The following is a 14,209-nucleotide window of genomic DNA, read 5'->3' as shown; positions in this document are numbered from 1 at the left end:
GTCTCAAAGCGGCTAACATTCTCCTTTCCCTTCCTCCCCCACAACAAACACTCTTTGAGGTGAGTGGGGCTGAGAGACTTCAGAGAAGTGTGACTGGCCCAAGGTCACCCAGCAGCTGCATGTGGAGGAGCGGAGACACGAACCCGGTTCCCCAGATTACGAGTCCACCGCTCTTAACCACTACACCACACTGGCTCTCACCACACTGGAGGGGGACTGAAAATTTAGGAGTCTCTTTCACCTGTTCACCCTTCTAAAGCTGAGGCCTGAAGACTGTGAATCTTATTGGATGGATTTCCCCCAAATTGATTTTTGAACTTTGAATTTTGTTGTTATTCATGCTTTTATGCTGTATTTTATGCTGCTTCTATGTTGTTCGAATCCCCGCAGCGGGGTGAGCTCCTGTCGTTCGGTCCCAGCTCCTGCCCACCTAGCAGTTTGAAAGCACCCCTAAGTGCAAGTAGATAAATAGGGACCGCTTACCAGCGGGAAGGTAAACGGCGTTTCTGTGTGCGGCGCTGGTGCAGGCTCGCCAGCTGCAGCTTCGTCACGCTGGCCACGTGACCCGGAAGTGTCTTCGGACGGCGCCGGCTCCCGGCCTCTTGAGCGAGATGAATGCACAACCCTAGAGTCGGACACGACTGGCCCGTACAGGCAGGGGTACCTTTACCTTTATGTTGTATTACAATTAAGTATTTTAAATTTGTTGTTAGCCGCCCTGAGCCCAGTTTTCTGAACTGGGAAGGGCGGGGTATAAATAAAAATGTATTATTATTATTATTATTATTATTATTATTAAAGGGCCAAAGCCCTGGCCTGACAACAAGCATCTCTCCTCCTTTCTGCGATCTCCGACCTGACATGCTCCCTGAGCAGCTGGATGCATATGCCAGTATGAGAGAGACTATATTTCTCTGTCAAGTCAGGCTCAAGTATTACATCCAGGAAGGCCTGGGCTCAGGCTCTGAACTACCAGCATCAAGACCCTGACCCAATCCCACAGCCAATAGTACAGCAGTCCTGGCTTCTGAGAGCCCGTTTCTCCAACTGTAAGCTTGAGGTCAGAGCCGTCTTTCCCATAGGGCTTAGTGGTGCGTTGCGCCAGGGCGCTAGCCTCTCAGGGGTGCCCCAGCAAGTGGAGCTGTGCGACTTTGCTGGCAACCTCCCCTTTCCCAGCACGCCTGCCTGCTGCACCCTGCCAACCGTAAGGCTGGCGGGCGCGCAACTTGCCTCCCAAGCTTCTGCGGAAATCGCTCCCCCGCAGCAGCATGGGGGAGAGTTGCCCCCCCCCAATGGCTGGCAGTGCACAGCTACAGCCACCCCAACACTATCCGTGGTAATTTGGGGGCGCTGGGCTAAGTTATTTAGGGCTTAAAACACTAAAGTGAGTACTATAAAATGCAGCTCTTAGAACAGGGCCAATATGAGGTTATGTTCCGAGTTTATTTTCATACAATCCAGTTAGAGGGAGTACATGGTTCTGGGACAGTTAGCTTAGCACAGTATTTAAGCGTGCTCTGTATCATTCTGTTCATAGAATCATAGAATCATAGAGTTGGAAGAGACCACAAGGGCCATCGAGTCCAACCCCCTGCCAAGCAGGAAACACCATCAGAGCACTCCTGACATATGGTTGTCAAGCCTCTGCTTAAAGACCTCCAAAGTAGGAGACTCCACCACACTCCTTGGCAGCAAATTCCACTGTCGAACAGCTCTTACTGTCAGGAAGTTCTTCCTAATGTTTAGGTGGAATCTTCTTTCTTGTAGTTTGGATCCATTGCTCCGTGTCCGCTTCTCCGGAGCAGCAGAAAACAACCTTTCTCCCTCCTCTATGTGACATCCTTTTATATATTTGAACATGGCTATCATATCACCCCTTAACCTCCTCTTCTCCAGGCTAAACATGCCCAGCTCCCTTAGCCGTTCCTCATAAGGCATCATTTCCAGGCCTTTGACCATTTTGGTTGCCCTCCTCTGGACACGTTCCAGTTTGTCAGTGTCCTTCTTGAATTGTGGTGCCCAGAACTGGACACAGTACTCCAGGTGTGGTCTGACCAGAGCAGAATACAGTGGCACTATTACTTCCCTTGATCTAGATGCTATACTCCTATTGATGCAGCCCAGAATTGCACTGTTCAAAAAGACATAGTGTATTATTAGTATTATTTAATTTTATTGGGGGTTTTTACCAAGGTAATTCAAAGCAACGTTCAATATATGTACCGGTACATACAAACACATACATTGAAACCAGCATAAAAGAAAAAAATAAAGACCCTAAAGGAAAATCCTATTTTAAAAGGCAGGATTAAAACATTCCACCAACTCAAGGCCAAAGACAATTAAGAGGCAAAGGCCTGGTTAAAATGGATTTTTATATAATGATGGTGCCAAAACATTCCACAAACAGGGAGTCACCACTGTAAAGGTCCATTCTCACACTGCCACCCTCCAGATCTTCCTGCTTTATATGGGGAGAAGTGGTCTTTGAGGTATTGGGGTCCTGAACTGCACAAGGCTTTACAGGTCAAAAGCAGCACTTTGAATTGGGCTTGGAAACTAACTGGTAGCCAGTGTAGTCAGGCCAGAAATGGTGTTATGTGCTCAAGCCGTCTTGCTGGTTTGGAGGGGGGGGCGAGGAGAAGCTGGGCCTAGGAGAGCTGTGCAGTACAACTGGTTTGAGGGGGGAGGGAGAGAGATCACAGGCTGGTTTAGGGGTGGAGAGGAGATAAGGGAGGCGAGAAGGAGGCAAGGCAGGATGAGAACCACCAGCAGCATCTCCTGCATGGCTTTTGAAATATGAGTCAAGAGTGGATTCCATGCTCTTTATTCTGCTCATAGTGGTGAGGAGGAATGAATGAATGTCCCCTCAAAGTATCTGCTTTATATACATTATTTACACAATGGGCTGCACGTGATTGGCTAATTCCAGAATTCCCGTGTAGGCCAATCAGGTTGTGGATTCACTTCTATCTGGAGCTGGATTGGGTGGCTCCTGCCAACCAATCATACTGCTGCATTGTTCTAGGACCAATCAGACTGCTGCAGTTTGGATCCTATTCAACTTTCTTTGACAGAGGGGGGTGGAGGGGGAGAAGGCGGGATCTGCATCGTGATCGCCTGCGCAGCTCTCTAACAAATTTCAATTGCGGGGGCGGGGCGGGGGTTAACAAAAAACAATCCGCACCAGGTACCACTTGACCTTCCTACACCACTGTGTCCTCCCTAACATGAAGTCAGGCTCGCGGGCTATTTTCTTGAAACGATTTGACACGTGTCTTTAGCTTCTTTCCCCATCCCGTGGGAAGCGGGGTTTCTAAATCAAGACTGTTTTGTTTCTTGGTTTCTTCTGCTTCCAGCTTTGGGGAATACAGCCTCGCTTGCCTCCTAGGGAGGTTTTTTCAAAAAAGAGTTTGTCCTGTGTGGCGTTTCTGGTCTTTAAAGCGTGCGCAATTTTGCCTCTCTCTCCTCTAGCTTCCACTCCCCGCCCCCCCCCCGCGCCCATTGTGAAAGGGAGACCGGCAGATCTCAATCAGCCCCCCCCCCCCCATTCTCCAAGGGAGACAAGCAGCTGATTTCAATGGGTCCAGCTTGTGGTCGCGGATTGAGCATCTACGTTCCCAGCGGACCAATCGGAAAGGGCCCCAGGGGGAGTTAAATGGAGGGCCGGCGGCGGGGAGGGCAGAAGCCCTGCTTCCCGAAGAGATGGGGGAGGAAGGCGGCGGCGGCGGCGTCCCTGTCTCTGTGCTGCTTGGCAGGTGAGTTTCTGGGGGTGGGCAAGGGGAGTTCCCGCGACTCCCAAGCCTGCAGCGAGCGGCGAAGAGGCGCAGCTCCCCGGCCGGAGGAGGCAGGCAGGCAGGCAGGGAGAGGGCGGGCGGGCGTCGTCCCTGCAGAGGTGAAGGGCGGGCGCCATCTCGGAGGGGGGAGAGGCTGGGACTGGGCAGGAGCGCCCAGCGGTTAGAGCGAGGACGGGAAGGGCCCCTCGGGGGGTTTTCCTGCATTTCCTCCCCCAGAGGACCTTGAGCTCCCCGTTGCTGCCGTCAGGCTGCTCCTCCTCTCCCTGGAAGCCGCCTCGAGTCCTGGCCGAGGGCGGGAAGTGGGAGGAAAGAATCTCCTGCCAGCAGCGGGAGTTTTCCTTCAGCTGCTCTCCAGAGCCAGGAGAAGATGCCCCGCTCCGCCTGCCCAGCCCAAGACGCTTTGGAGGCGCTGCCGGAGCCAAAAGGGGTTTAGCAGCTGCTTCCACGAGCAACACCAGCGCTTTGAAGGGGACGCGTGTCATCCACGCGCTGAGAATCCGATGCAGCCAATCAGGAAGCGGCTTCCTTCCTGGCCTGACCCACCCGACGGGGCGGAGGGGGGGGAAGAACCGAGGAATCTTTTTAACCCCAGCACCACCAGGGCCCTGTGAAAACAAGGCGAAGGGGGAAGCCAGGGGAGTATCCCCCCCCCCTTTCACTCATTTCCCGAGGGACGAGGAGGCGGCTCGAATCTCTCGAACCTCCCTCTGGGCCTTCCTGCAGGATCGAGCGCCCTTTGTCTCCTCGCCTCCCCCCGCCCAGGCGCCGGAGACGATTCGCCCACCCGCCCTCCACTTAGGCATTACTACGGAGCAACAGGTGGGCGGGGATTGAGCGCCTACGTCTCCAGTAGACCAATCGGAAACGGCCCCGGGGGAGGGCAGAGGCGGCTTTTCTCCGAAGAGATTGGGCAGGCAGGGAGAGGGCGGGGGCCGTCCCGGAGGGGGGCGGGACATCCTCGAGACGCTCGCCCCGCCCCCTCGGGTGTTGGCCCCGCCCCCGGGTTGGCTGATGTGGCTCGTCTTGGGTAGTTCATTGGTGGCTTGGGAGGCTGGTTGTGGCCGCGAGGATGTTTTATTTATTATTATTAATTATTTAGTTTTATTTTATTTTACATTTCTACCACTGGGCGATTTATTGTATAAAAAAATGCCATAATAATAAACAAAAACAATAAAACACACACATCGTTTAAAAGACCGTAAAGTGACCCCTGACCATTAGGTCCAGTCGTGGCCGACTCTGGGGTTGCAGCTCTCATCTCGCTTTATTGCCTGAGGGAGCTGGCGTTTGTCCGCAGACAGCTTCCGGGTCATGTGGCCAGCATGACTAAGCCACTTCTGGCGAACCAGAGCAGCGCACGGAAACGCCGTTTACCTTCCCGCCGGAGCGGTACCTATTTATCTACTTGCACTGTGTGCTTTAGAACTGCTAGGTGGGCAGGAGCAGGGACCGGGCAACGGGAGCTCACCCCGTCATGGGGATTTGAACCGCCGACCTTCTGATCGGCAAGTCCTAGGCTCCGTGGTTTAACCCACAGCGCCACCCGCGTCCCATTTTAAAAGACCATAGATTGTTTAATTAGCCAAAGGCCTATGAGAAGAGGAATATTTTTGCCTGGCACCTAAAATATGTAACAAAAGCACCAGGCATGCCTCGCTGAGGAGAGCATTCCACAAGATATGCCAGTTCTAGGTTCTGTTGGTCGAGGGCAGGTGTGCTACTGTATATACTGACCCGCATGTTGCAAACCGGTATTAGTGGTGGCTGTTTTTGTTGCTCTATAATCTGATGGTGATAGTAAAACAGGTTCACAACTTCGCTTTCTTTTTTAAAAGATAATTGAAAGCAAAGAGATAACTATTATGGCGCAGTAATATCTCACTTGGTGAGTTCTTTGAAAGATAGAATGGAGGTTTGTAAATGGGGGTTGGCAGGAAAAAACTACCATTGGAGGATTCTGCTGCTTGTGTGCGTTACAGGAACATCCTGCTGGGTCAGACCAATGATACCATGCATAATCTTACACACCTCTGTCAGGTCCTTCCTTAACTTGCCTTTCCTCTGAAAGCCCCAAATGCTTTAACATTTGGAGGAAAGAGGTTTGCGTGCCATAGGACCCACTCTGTCCCCTAAGCTACACTGCTGCCCTAAGATGAAGTAGAGCAGGGGTAGGCAACCTAAGACCTGTGGGCCGGATGCTGCCCAATCGCCTGCTAAATCCAGCCCGCAGACAGTCTGGGAATCAGCGTGTTTTTACATGAGTAGAACATGCCCTTTTATTTAAAATGCATCTCTGGGTTATTTGTGGGGCATAGGAATTTGTTCATTTCTCCCCCAAAAATATAGTCGGGCCCACCACATGGTCTGAGGCATGGTGGACCGGCCCACAGCTGGAAAAGGTTGCTGACCCCTGAAGTATAGGATTTTGTCTTGGCACCAATCTGCTTGACTTGGCTATACTGAAAGAGGTGGGGTGGCAGGAGTGCCACCTTCTGCTTCGGCTCAGGCAGCAAAATACATTGGGCCAGCCTTGTGTTCTTTCTGCTTGAGATGTAGCCGGCCAACTATATATTGGGACTGTGGAAGGCGCATGAACTTCTGAAGTGTTTTATGGGGCTGTTTCTGCCTGGGAAATAGCAGCGGCAGAAATTGAGCTGCTCTGGGTTTCAAGTCTGTTTGGCACAGCAGTCCTAAGGCTTATTCAAAAGCAAGTTCCATTGACGTTGCTGGAATGTGCTGAAGAGGTGCAGACTAAACAATGCCCATGTTACTACATTTATATCCCACCTTTCCTCCAAGAAGCTAAGAACCTCACAGAGTGTTTGTTGGGGGGGAGGAAGGGAAAGGAGAATGTTAGCCGCTTTTGAGTTGAGCAACTTAGCAGAAAGATATTTGAGACTAAGTGATGTTTAAGAAAAAGAAGGGATTTGAAGTAATATTATGTTTGAAATATACCGATAAGTATTAGACAAAAATTATTTGAAGTTTGAGACATAATATCTGAGAAGTACAAATTAAGAATTGAAACAAGGTAATAAATTGCTGTTTATAACTTTAATATTGAGAATGCAGGGAAGGGAGATGTGAGGAAGTCCAGTAGGTATGGAAAAATGTGAATAGTCATGATTTTTTTTATGTTAAATTTATGTTTTTGTTTATGTATGTCTTTCTTTGTTTGATATCTGTTTGGTGAAGGGATTGTATATGTTTGGTGATTTTTCTTTATTTGAAATTTGCAATAAAAAATATTTTAAAAAAAGAGAGAATGTTAGCCGCTTTGAGACTCCTTAGGGTAGTGATAAAGCAGGATATCAAATCCAAACTCCTCTTATTGAAAAGTGTTCTCACTTGATTCTAGACCAGGTAGCCAACGTAGTGCCATCCCTAGATTGTTTGACTACAATTCCCACTACCGCAGGCCATTGGTCATCTGTCTGGGCCTGGTGGGAGTTGTCATCCGACAACTTTTGGAAGGCACCACATCGGCTGTCTCTGTCCTAGATGTAAAAGATCGGCTCTTGGGCCAGTTTTGCCTCTACTTAATAAGTAAAAACCTCCTTGTTCTCTTTTTGGTCATCCTCCTTCACCAGAGACTACATTAAGCTGACGTGGATTCTCCAGAATTCACTAGATGGAAATACTAAGACGGTGATTATCTGCACAGTCACTCAGACATCCTTGGAAGAAACTCTTAGCACTCTCCAGGTAAAACTAGACAGTTCCGTTTCCTTCCCCGAAATGTTTTGTGGGCAAAGTTGCCCAAAGTAGCAAGTAGGCAAGAAGTTCTTTCCCTCTTTAAACTAGCATGCTTTGTTCTAGTGTATGTATCTGCAGTTATAGAACTGTGAGAAATCAGACTTCAAAGGGAAGTAATGTAGCACTTCCTCTAATAGCTGGGGTGGATATTGACGTTTGCAGAAGCAACCCCTCCAACTCTTAGACATAGAGTCTATGAAGATTAAGCTTTCATGGTAGTCATGGAGTCTCGATTATCAGGCAGAAAAGGAAAGGTGGGGGGAATGGGCTACTTGAGCTCCTGATAGCTTATCTGTTGCCCTCCAGATGTTGGAGGACTCCATCTCCCATCAGCCATGGTCAAGATGGTCAGATGATGGGAGTTGTAGTTCAACAACATCTAGAGGGCACCCGGTTGGCTAACCTAGGCTTCTCTCTTCTATGAGAGGTGAAGGTATGCTGCAACATTTCGTTTAATGGGTCCCTTTTGCATTTACTGTAAAAGCAAATGTTGATTTTTAAGATTCCATACTTCTGTAATTTTTGAAAAGAGATTTTAACAAAGGTAATTTTTTCTGACTTCTCCTTCAAAGAGTGGTTCTGACTGCATGTGCCTATCTCTCCTAGTTTGCTACAATAGCAAAAAATGTGGAAAATCTGAAGAGAGATCGTTTACAAATAGCAGACTTGAAATGACGTCTAGAAGAAGTAAGTTGTTTACTTTGAAATCTGAGTTCTAGGCTGGAACAGGTCAAATTGCATCTATATCATTTTTTTGTTTTTTTGTTTTTAAATAGGGTTCATGCTCTTTTTTGCCAGCAATTACACCTTAAAAGCATAGCATTCTTTTAGTTAGTGACTCGGATTATAAAACTTTTTCTGTTTTGGGTCAGCTGCCTATACGAAGTGAGGAGGCCGTAATCTGTGTTTAGATGCACTCTCTATTTTAAGAGTCTGGCCAAATTTTAATGGCAACCCTGAATAAAGTTGACAACCATTTTGTGCAGGGATTCTATTCCCGGCCCCACATACGTTGGAGGGGCATGTATAAGTGTACCCGAGCCCTGTTACGCCCTTTTCGTGACATGCTGAGCAAAGTTTTTGGGTCACTTCCAGGTTTAATGCCATATGCAATCGCATGTCTTTCGGATGTGCATTAATCGGTTGTTGCGTGTATGTACCCTTTCCACACTGGGGGTGGTGCAGACTTAATTTAATAGAACTGACTTGAGGAACTTAAATGCTTTCATTGTTTAATGCTGATGTTTAACCTTCACAGCCATTAGTACTTATAGTACGTTATTACCATCACAGTACAGTGGTACCTCTGGTTACATACTTAATTCGTTCTGGAGGTCCATTATTAACTTGAAACTGTTCTTAACCTGAAGCACCACTTTAGCTAATGGGGCCTCCTGCTGCTGCCATGCCACCGGAGCACGATTTCTGTTCTCATCCTGAAGCAAAGTTCTTAACCTGAAGCACTATTTCTGGGTTAGCGGAGTCTATAACCTGAAGCGTATGTAACCCAAGGTACCACTGTAATATACAAATTAACAGCCACAATCCTCACAAGCAAGAAGGGGTCTACACCAAAGCACATGGACATCCTATCCTTACTAGGAACATCGTGTGCCTTTCAACCTTTGGTATTGAAGCTTTCCCTTTCTGGTTTCATCACAGTCCCAGCTGGCACAGATCCTTGAAGAGGAGAAGGCTCTTGAAAACGAGGAGCAGGCGGAAATAAGGATTGTCACCGAGATGCTGGTGACACCATCTGCTTCTTCTGCATCAGCAGAGGAGTTCAATTTAATATTTAAAAATTTAAATGTTGTGGGACCTTTGGTGGAAAACTGGTGGCTCTTCCACATTTCTTGTCTCAGCTGTTAAGTAATCAAATTGGGCGAAGGACGCCTGGGAATGGCTAGAAGGGTGCCACTGTAGAAAGGAACCTTCTGATGTGTAGAAGCTTAACCTAGCTCTGTTGAGGCATGCTTGAAGCAGGAAGTTCATCCCGGGAAGCTGGTATGTCTCCAGTGAGCTGCTGCTGGTGGTGGCCTTGCATGTATAATCAATCAGAGCACTATTGTTTAGTCTTAGCCAAATGCCTTGAATTCTTTGGTCGGTTTGTCAATTTTAATGTAATGCTGCGCCACACCTAATACTTATTATTCAAGTACTTATTATTCATTTTAACTCTCGAAATTTTAAATCCTTAATTTTTATAATATTGGTCTTGGTGTTGTTTACTATTAAACTGGCTTGTTGTTTTTTATATATTGCTTTGACACCTCTACAGAATTTTTCTCCAAGAGCTGATAGTTCTGTCGTTTTTTGCAGAAAGGCCCAAGATCAAAGGTTTTTTCGGCGTCTATTAGCATAAATGCTACTTTTTTGCTAGGTATTAATTCCAAATATTCAATTAAATCAATAACCACTCTAGTGTTTGTTTTCATATGTCTGTTTGGTAGAAAGCCCGATTGATCATAATTAATAGTATCTTTTAGTATTAATTTGAGTCTGCTGGCCAGGATGCCCGCAAATAATTTATAATTGTTGTTTAATAGTGAGATGGGTCTGTAGTTACTTACTGGCTCTCTAGGTGTTCCTTGATTATGAATTTATACAATATTTGCTTCTTGCCATGACACTGGAATTTTACCTTCTTCCAATATTTTATTCATTAGATTTTTTTAAAGGCAGGACTATGTTATCTTCCAGGAATAAGGAGAGATTCATTCTTTCCCATATTTCTAGATTACTTTTTATCATTCCAACATTTTTCATAATTATCTTTATAAATATTAATATTTTGATCTTGTTTAAATGATTTTGTCAGCCACTCTGAAAGGTGTAAAAAGAAAAGATGGCCTAGAAATAGGATTATTTACACACCCACTTTGTCTTACCTCTTTTTTCTGTTTCCCTTTCAAGAGCCTCAAACCAAAAGTGGGTATTTCCTTCCAGATCTAATAAATCAGTATTTTCTAATTTGACCCGATCCTGTATCCAAGTAATGCAGCTTGCCTCATAGAAAAATTCTCAGTCTGGAAGACAGCCATTTTTTCATATGTGGTGGAATTGTAAAATAATTATAAAGTATTGGGATATGATTTATAATGGAATGAAAAAAATGTTCAAGTTAACCTTTGTTAAAAGTTCAGTAGCATTTTTATTAGATATTGTAGGGAAATATTTACCAAAATATAAGAATCTATTTATGTATGCGACAACAGCGGCCAGAATTCTACTACCTCAAAGATGGAAAAGCAACAACATACCAACGAAAGGACATTGGCGAGAAAAGTTGATGGAATACGCTGAAATGGCAAAGATAACTGAGAGACTCAAAGATAAGGACAATAATGACTTTTATAAGATTGGGAACCTTTTATGATATATATACAGCAACAATGCACTGAAATAAACTAATTTGCAGGATTCGAGTAATACACTTACAATGGACATATATACATAGAAAATATTAATATGAGGTAAAAATGTTAAGAATAAAAAATAATACAATTTTAATTTCAGTATATAAGGCATCAAAACTATAAGCAGAAGAAACAAATATGCTATAAACCAGAAAGGGAAGTTGGGGGAAGTCGCTATGGGAGGGGGGGGTGTTAATTGAAATTGAAAAATGTATGGTAATTTGATTTTTTTGATTATGTTAAAATTTGTAATCTTAATAAAAAAAATTAAAAATGATTGCCAAGCGATCCAAGATCAAGTCCTTTGTGAAGGTCTACAATTTGCACCAATAAATATTTTTTAAAGCCCCTCCCCCCAAAAAACTGTTCATGGTTTTTATACTTTATGTGCAAATACTTATTTTTAATGTGATTTTAAAAGATGAAATAAATAATAGACCTTTGCGCAAATATTTCTGTTGCTGAAACTGAAGTCATCTTTCTAAAGTGTGGTGGCACAGAGATAAATTGAGACATGCGTGAGCTCATCATGACAACCAGGACTCCGTAGCCACATCTCCAAGGGAATCAGTGGTTTCCAAACTTCCATGGATCGCTTGAAAATTGCTGAGGGTCTTTGTGGACCATTTAATAGCTTTTCTGCCTGTTCTAGCAATTGTAACATTCTGCGATGAGACAATGTATGGTCTTTAATTGAATTTCTGTTATTGCTTTTATTTCTTGTGTTTCATTGTACTACAGTTTGCATTCCATAGAACTCAAATATGAGAACTACAATATGAGAAATAAAAGAAGCAACAAAAATTACAATTAAGAATTTAAGGGAATATTAAGGCAGACCACCTGAATGAAGCTCATGGACCACAATTTGGGAGCCTCTGTTCTAGATAATGTATGATTGTAAATTGCTTATAAAAATCGGAAGCAAGGTCTAAGCAAGATTTTAATTTGGTTTGCAGATGGGCATTGGCAAAATACATGTGGATGTTTGCCTAAATGTATGCAAGCTGGAAGAATCTGCTTGTTTCCTTGTGAGGTAAATGAGTTTAGCCTAGTATAGAAATAAGCTTTATTTTTCTGATGGTTTACACAACCCTCATCATGGTCTGCATTCCCTGAGATTCGCCTTTGGTATAGCTGGCAACTGCCAATAGTAATAAAAATTAAAATAGGCAGACGTATTTTGAAGCTTACACATCCATATAATCTTTTATTTTTAGAAGTAATTCAATGCAGTGGGCAGTATTCAACTAAATGTGTGAGGGGAGCAATTTCAGTTTGCACCTTGGGAATTTTTTGCACTCTCCTCTCTGCACCTGCTCCACCTGCCCTCCCCAAATCTGCTCCAGGTGGTTGAGGGAACCACTAGAACAGGTTTAGGAGTTGCTGTGCTGAATACAACCCGATGCAATTTTAATCTAATTCATTTGTGTGACATGACCAACTCTACTGAACAATTTTTATGAATTGCATCTAGTACAAAAAAAATCGAACCTGTGGACAAGAAAATTGGCTTCCAGGTGGAAAAATCAAAATTAGAAACAGAACTGCTAGAACCCAAAACTAAGATTTTGTCAAAGATGTATAACTTGCTGTTGAAATGGAATACACAGGATGAAACGGTGAAATCTGCTATGATTAAATGGGCACAAGATGTTGGACATAACATAATGATGGCTGACTGGGAACAGTTATTTACCACAGGTATGAAATTCACGGCATGTAATGCCTTAAGAGAGAATATTATGAAAATGATATACAGGTGGTACATGACACCAGTCAAGCTTGCAAAAATCTATCATTTGCCCGATAATAAATGTTGGAAATGTAAAGAAACTGAAGGTATATTCTTTCACCTTTGGTGGACGTGCCCAAGGATTAAGGCCTTCTGGGAGATGATTTATAATGAAATGAAAAGGGTGTTTAAATATACCTTTCTGAAGAAACCAGAGGCCTTTCTCCTGGGCATGGTTGGCCAAATGGTGCCAAAGAAGGACAGAACTTTTTTATGTACACCACAACAGCAGCAAGAATACTTATTGCAAAGTATTGGAAGACACAAGATCTACCCACTCTGGAAGAATGGCAGATGAAGGTGATGGACTACATGGAATTGGCGGAAATGACTGGCAGAATCCGAGAGCAGGGAGAAGAGTCGGTGGAAGAAGACTGGAAGAAATTTAAAGACTATTTACAATATTGCAAAATTAATGAATGTTAGAATGATGTCAGAATGAAGTTAAGTGGTTTAAGCAGCAATGTTATAAAGGTGTATGTAAAAATGGATTGTTAACAGGTGAGAATCCAAAGTTATATTATGTTAAAGGACTAAGATAAAACATGTTTAGCCTGGAGAAGAGGAGGTTAAGGGGTGATATGATAGCCATGTTCAAATATATAAAAGGATGTCACATAGAGGAGGGAGAAAGGTTGTTTTCTGCTGCTCCAGAGAAGCGGACACGGAGCAATGGATCCAAACTACAAGAAAGAAGATTCCACCTAAACATTAGGAAGAACTTCCTGACAGTAAGAGCTGTTTGACAGTGGAATTTGCTGCCAAGGAGTGTGGTGGAGTCTCCTACTTTGGAGGTCTTTAAGCAGAGACTTGACAGGTGGCGCTGTGGGTAAAAGCCTCAGCACCTAGGGCTTGCCGATCGAAAGGTCGGCGGTTCGAATCCCTGCGGTGGGGTGCGCTCCCGTCGTTCGGTCCCAGCGCCTGCCAACCTAGCAGTTCGAAAGCACCCCCGGGTGCAAGTAGATAAATAGGGACCGCTTAGAAGCGGGAAGGTAAACGGCGTTTCCGTGTGCGGCTCTGGTTCGCCAGAGCAGCGTTGTCACGCTGGCCACGTGACCCGGAAGTGTCTTCGGACAGCGCTGGCCCCCGGCCTCTTGAGTGAGATGGGCGCACAACCCTAGAGTCTGGCAAGACTGGCCCGTACGGGCAGGGGTACCTTTACCTTTACCTTTAAGCAGAGGCTTGACAACCATATGTCAGGAGTGCTCTGATGGTGTTTCCTGCTTGGCAGGGGGTTGGACTCGATGGCCCTTGTGGTCTCTTCCAACTCTATGATTCTATGATTCTAAGAAATTGCTGAATTAACTAACTGAATTGGAATACAAAAAAGGGAGGCGTGAGGAGGTCAGGGAAACAAGGAAATGAATGTAAGGTATGGAAAGACTGATGTATTTTTTAAGGTTTTTTTATCTTTTTTGTATTTTGTATTTTATTTTTATTTT

The 14,209-nt window shown here is 44.8% G+C and overlaps 1 protein-coding gene and 1 long non-coding RNA gene across 2 annotated transcripts in view; both read left to right on the top strand.

The window, feature by feature from the left end:
- The first annotated feature begins 3,723 nt into the window (after nucleotides 1–3,723).
- The window catches only part of RB1 (RB transcriptional corepressor 1), a 179,503-nt gene continuing 169,017 nt past the window's right edge, over nucleotides 3,724–14,209 (top strand). Inside the window, exon 1 of the mRNA XM_082233973.1 lies at nucleotides 3,724–3,733. The gene's annotated coding sequence lies outside the window, so the exon portion shown is untranslated. The remainder of the gene's footprint in view (nucleotides 3,734–14,209) is intronic.
- On the top strand, nucleotides 7,068–11,424 carry LOC309535851. Its single transcript, XR_014221411.1, has 3 exons — nucleotides 7,068–7,505; nucleotides 8,163–8,243; nucleotides 9,219–11,424. It is a non-coding gene; the product is annotated as an uncharacterized lncRNA (long non-coding RNA).

Source organism: Podarcis vaucheri, assembly GCF_965113315.1.
Source record: "Podarcis vaucheri genome assembly, chromosome: 1".
In the NCBI taxonomy this organism is placed as follows: Eukaryota; Metazoa; Chordata; class Lepidosauria; order Squamata; family Lacertidae; genus Podarcis; species Podarcis vaucheri.
This window is presented reverse-complemented; position numbering and strand designations above follow the sequence as displayed.